This window comes from Jaculus jaculus, chromosome 1, assembly GCF_020740685.1.
Source record: "Jaculus jaculus isolate mJacJac1 chromosome 1, mJacJac1.mat.Y.cur, whole genome shotgun sequence".
Taxonomy (NCBI): domain Eukaryota; kingdom Metazoa; phylum Chordata; class Mammalia; order Rodentia; family Dipodidae; genus Jaculus; species Jaculus jaculus.
Genome location: NC_059102.1, coordinates 330,983,968 through 330,989,967, shown reverse-complemented (window position 1 = coordinate 330,989,967; position 6,000 = coordinate 330,983,968). Strand labels below are relative to the sequence as shown.

Sequence of the window (6,000 nt, the reverse complement as noted above, 5' to 3'; positions counted from 1 at the left end):
AACAGTAACTGACACAGGTTGTTACCTACCTATAAGAGGCTGTTTTCACAGGTTGAGAAGGGAGAAGTTTTCTAAAAGGGGAGAATTGCTGTCAAAGAAGAAGATCTCTCCTGCTCCAGTACCCCAGGGCTGGGAGCCAGGTGGGAGCCGATGAGGGTGGTGGGTTCCAGGGGCCGCAATTAACTGCCCATATTAACTTTGAGGATGCGGTTTGTCTATGTCACCTCCACATTTTCAATAAAGTTTCGATGGAGCAGCTGTGTCTTATTTCCTGGAGAATGGAGGAAGGGCACTGGCTTAGCTTTGGGGCTGGAGAGACTGAGGCCAGTGTGAAGAAGCAGTTGTAAGGCCGCTGGAAGGGCATGGGGCAGCAATAGCTGGTCTGAGTTTGGACGTGAGCATCGAGCCTTGGAATTCTCAGAACTGGGTACAGCTAAATCAATAGAGTGCTTGCCTAGCCCCTGAGGTCCTGAGTTTGGCCCCCAGCACTGCATAAACAGGAGGTGATCCCAGCACCGAGGAACTGAGGCAGGAGGGTCAGATGTTCAGATGTTGGCTGTGTAGTGAGTTTGGGGCCTGGGCTACATGAGACTCCATCTCAAAAACAACTTGGAACCATTGTTACTGGAATAGTAGAGGAGAGTGACTTCTGAAAGACTTGGGGAAACTGGTTGCAAAATAAATGAGCTATTTGTTAAGCATGTGTACAATGTCTGGGTCCCATGGATGGCATTCCTGTGGCTGACTTGTTCACTGTTGTGTCTAGGTGCTTGGCATTGAGAAGGGACTCAGTAAATATTTGTGGAGTGGTCCCAGATGTTGTTGTGTTTCTGGTTTAAAAGTCAGAAGGGTCTGACAACATGGGATGAACTGGAAGGGAAAAGTACAAGCTCTGGGGATACCAGAAGCTGGGAGGAGAGGCATCAGAGGGTGCACTGATTAGCTAGGAGGATGTAGATTCCACCCCCCACCCAGCTACAGGCCCTAGAACAGCAGCAGGACTACGGGCCCACATAGAGACCTGCCCACCAAAAGCAGTATATTGAAGACACAGAGGGACTGTGGAGGTCGAAGAGATAGGAGACACTGCTGAGCCTCCTCAAGTGGACATAGAGAAATCAGAACCCCAGATCCCATTGTCTGTACCCTGTAATTATCTAAGTTTTCACTGCCTGGGGTTAGGAGAGCCTGTCACTCTTAGGGACCATGTTACAATTGGCACTCCAGGGACAGGCAATGGCAGAAGACTTGCTGTTCATGGTTCCTGATCCTTTAGGGGTAAGACAGAGTACTTAAAACATGCATAGCCAACTGAGACCTTCTTTCTAACACCACACTTCTCCCTTGAAGACTCACACCTTTCATCACCTCTCAGAGTCCTGAATGCAGACCTCTAAGGCTCCACTGCCTAGCTCTAGAAGGATTTTAGCACCATATGTCATGGCGGCATCTCTCTGGGTCCTGGTCTTACTTTCTGAAACCCTGGTGACGTCAGCTGGAACAGGAAAACTAGCATTCAATTCAAGGCTACATAGGGCAAGAACTCAGCTGATGAGTGGATGGCTCATCTTGAATTCCTCAGAGTCCAATTCTTGCAGGGAACATTTCATTTTTAATAGCACAGGGTGTCCCAAGAGGGACATATGGAGTAATACTGCATTATATGCTTTTAGCACTATTTTAATTTCAGTTTCCCTTGTCCAATAATCTATCCTAGTTAATCAGCATGTGTTTGTTAAGTGCTTACTAACTGTGAATATTAAGCTATGTAGACACGGGATGACTTTGACCTTGAGGAGTATACATCCTAGCCGGAGGATCATTCACAGCATTAAAATTTTAGTAAAATAAGCACTTGCATTTATGATATGTATGAAAGGGATTTACAAAACAGAATGGAACCTACTGATGACTGAACTGGTTGGATTGGAAGGGTTACTGCTGCCAGAGGCTGGGAAGACTTTCAGAAAATACCAGAAAAGACCCTAATGACCAAGGGATCAGAAGTGTCTTGGATTGAGGTTTTGCAAAGTTCACAGAAGGGGTTGGGCACAGAGTGGACTGGCAGAGTGTGGGGTAAGTCAGCCTGGATGTGGCCACAGCCACAGATGGCAGGATCAGGGTGCTTGGGCTAGGGCTGTGTGACTTAGGGCCTGAAAATTAGCAATTTCAGCTGGTCCCTGAGTACTTGGCTGGGACTTTGTGGACTTGAACATGGAGATGATGGAGAGCAAGCAGGACTAAGTCCACACCAAATCCAACCCACAGCCAGTGGAGAGCCAGCCAAAACCAACAAGATGACGCATGGAGAAGAGCAAAGGTCTGTGTTTCTGTGTGTGGATGCATGCTCACACATTGCAAGAAAGAATGGTCATGTTCGAGAAGGTAAAAGTGCTTTTGACAGCATTGGACCTGAAGTGCACATAGTTATGAATGTGTCTACAGGTTCACATGGTTGGTGTGACCCAGGTGGGCAAGCCCCTGGACAGCAGTGCCGTACTCTAGGGGAAACCCATGGGGACATGCTCTTTCTTCCTCCAAGCTGAGGGGACGGCTTTGTTCAGGAACCTCTGGGTTCTTGCCCTCAAGACACTTTTATCCCCCAGGCCATTTCTATCCCTTCTCTTCTTTTCCATCCTTTTCATAATCTTCCTTGCCCTCTCCTCTCTTCCTCCCTCCATCCCTTCCTTCTTTTCCTTCCTTCTCTGTTTCCTTCCTTCCTTCTCTGTTTCCTTCCTTCCTTCCTTCCTTCCCTCCCACCTTCCTTCCTTCCTTCCTTCCTTCCTTCCTTCCTTCCTTCCTTCCTTCCGTCCTTCCTTCATGAGACAGGGTCTCACTCTGTAGCCCAGAGTAACTTCAAACAAACATTCTGTAGGCCAGGCTGGCCTCAAAATCATGGCAACATTCCTGTCTCAGCCTCCTGAGTGCTGGTGTTGCAGGTGTGAGCCACCACACCCCATTTCCCACAGCCTATATCCACCCAGGTTTTTCTTGGACAGGAGTCCACTTTACCCTGCCAGATCACTATGCATCTTCATGCAGAGCTCACTGAACTACCTGAGGTGAACATCAAAAGCTCTCTGTAAGAGAGTGTTGGTGTGCAGCAGGCTGATCAGCTGTCCCTAGTGGCCTGGTTGGAAGGATTTCCCAAAACATGGACCACTTAGACAGGTTCTCTGAAGGTTTCTCTCCCCCAGGGTTGTCCTCTGGGTTCTGGAGTGGCATGCAGGCCACATGGGTATTTCCCTCTGGCTGTGATTTGCAAAAGCTTTGTTGTCCATGTTTCTAAGATTTTTTGGGTAGGGGTAATGGAGGTTTAGCAAATAGAGAACATTCATCACATCCACTTTTCCTTCCAGGTTTTATGGGTCATTATATTCTACAAATCATCCCATATGACAATTTGTTTAGGAGAATGGATTGCCTCAATGTTGGGAGCCAACTACAGTGGAAAGAGATTTGGAAGCCTTAAGATCTGCCTGTGAGTTCTGGTTCTATATGTGGTAACTGTGACAGGCAATGCTGTCTGTGCACCACACTCGTATGATCTCTCCTGGGCACATGGTAAGACTGAGCACCAAAGAGCTCTGGGAGCAAATCTGGTGAGTGGGGAAGAGGGTGAAGGGGTGGTAGCACTTCAGAGTTGAAGGGTATGCCAGAGGGGACAGTATCTTTCAGTGATCTGACCACAATATTCAGTGACAAAGAAACTAGAAGAGGGTAACAGTACCTGTCAGTGATCTGACCACACTACTCAGTGATCCAGACACTAGAAGAAGGTACAGTACCTCTGTCAGTGATCTGACCACACTACTCAGTGATCCAGACACTAGAAGAAGGTACAGTACCTCTGTCAGTGTTCTGACCACACTACTCAGTGATCCAGACACTAGAAGAAGGTACAGTACCTCTGTCAGTGATCTGACCACACTACTCCATGATCCAGACACTAGAAGAAGGTACAGTACCTCTGTCAGTGATCTGACCACACTACTCCATGATCCAGACACTAGAAGAAGGTACAGTACCTCTGTCAGTGATCTGACCACACTACTCCGTGATCCAGACACTAGAAGAGAGTAACAGTACCTCTGTCAGCGATCTGACCACACTACTCAGTGATCCAGACACGAGAAGAGGGTAACAGTACCTGTCAGTGATCTGACCACACTACCCAGTGATCCAGACACGAGAAGAGGGTAACAGTACCTGTCAGTGATCTGACCACACTACTCAGTGATCCAGACACGAGAAGAGGGTAACAGTACCTGTCAGTGATCTGACCACACTACCCAGTGATCCAGACACGAGAAGAGGGTAACAGTACCTGTCAGTGATCTGACCACACTACTCAGTGATCCAGACACGAGAAGAGGGTAACAGTACCTCTGTCAGTGATCTGACCACACTACTCAGTGATCCAGACACTAGAAGAAGGTACAGTACCTCTGTCAGTGATCTGACCACACTACCCAGTGATCCAGACACTAGAAGAGGGTAACAGTACCTCTGTCAATGATATGACCACACTACCCAGTGATCCAGACACTAGACGAGGGTAACAGTACCTGTCAGTGATCTGACTATACTACTCTGTGATCTAGACCCTAGAAGAAGGTACAGTACCTCTGTCAATGATCTGACCACACTACTCAGTGATCCAGACATGAGAAGAAGGTAACAGTACCTCTGTCAGTGATCTGACTACACTACTCTGTGATCCAGACCCTAGAAGAAGGTACAGTACCTCTGTTAGTGATCTGACCACATTACTCAGTGTTCCAGACACTAGAAGAGAGTAACAGTACCTGTCAGTGATCTGACCACATTACCCAGTGATCCAGATAGTAGAAGAAGGTACAATACCTCTCAGTGATCCAACCACACTACTCAGTTCAGCTGAGATTCAATTGTCACTGCACTTCCCATTTCTATCAGCAGTGTGCGTGAAAAACAGGGAAATTTTAGCCTGTTGATGGAGATAGTATACACATGACACCTCAGTTGTGAACATACATGCACCTGGGCCCTTGAACAATGTTAGCTGCTGAGGACAATTTTTTGAGCAAGAACAGGACACAGTCAAAATCAGATGGGAAAGGAGACTTTGGATGAGAATAGAAATTTTTGTTATCTTCATTTCTTTTTCCTCTCAAATATAGAAAAGGAAGAGTTGACTCTCCTTGTGGTCTGTTCTCATGGGCATGAGCAGTTAGGACGTGGAAGTGGGTCCTCGCGTCAGCTGTCCCTCCCTTCCTGACTGCTTCTTTTCTTCTCACATCTGTCGGTAGGCATGCTGACTGAGGAAATGTGTCAGGCATCTGACGTAACAGTGTCCAGGCCCTGGAAGGGAAACCCACATCTTACATAATCTACTGCCACTTAGAAAACTCACAGAGCAACTGCTGGGCAGTCCGGGGTTGTAGAACAAGGGGGCTTCCATCAGGTCAGGGGCAAGGGGCTTGGTCAGTCAGGTAAGGTAGGAAGCAGAGAGATAGCAGGGCTCTTCAGAGGTGCTTGTCATGGGCACTAGTCACTTTCCTCCCCTGAATCTGCCTTCTTCACTGCTGCTTGCTGCTCTGCTGAACATAGAGGTGGGGCATGTTAATATTTGAGGCAGTTTCCCCATTTTCTCTATGTATTAGCTTTTACCTTCTCATTTCTGGGACAACCATATCTGATGAAAATCAGTTCAAGGGAGGAAAGATTATTTCTTCTTAGAGTTCCAGGTTTCAGACTACCTTGACAGGGAAGGTGCTGTGGCAGAAACTTGAGGCAGCTGATCACATTCAGTCCACAGTGAGGAAGGCCGAGAGTGAGGAATGCTGCTGTTCATCCAGCGCAGCTCTTTCTTTAAACTTCTGGGCAATTCTGTCTGCATCCTTCTCACTGTAGGGTGTGCTGGGATTATACATGCTTGTCACAACACCCAACTTGTGTGGGTTCCGGTGGCCTAAACTCTGGTACTCATGTTTGTGCAGCAAGCACTTTGTCCAATGA

General features: G+C 47.5%; 1 protein-coding gene across 1 annotated transcript in view; it reads left to right on the top strand.

Annotated features, from left to right (window-relative positions):
- Window positions 1–2,244: 2,244 nt before the first annotated feature.
- Window positions 2,245–6,000, top strand: part of Lamb3 (laminin subunit beta 3) — a 51,321-nt gene continuing 47,565 nt past the window's right edge. Inside the window, exons 1-2 of the mRNA XM_045146635.1 lie at window positions 2,245–2,320; window positions 3,360–3,481. The gene's annotated coding sequence lies outside the window, so the exon portion shown is untranslated. The remainder of the gene's footprint in view (window positions 2,321–3,359; window positions 3,482–6,000) is intronic.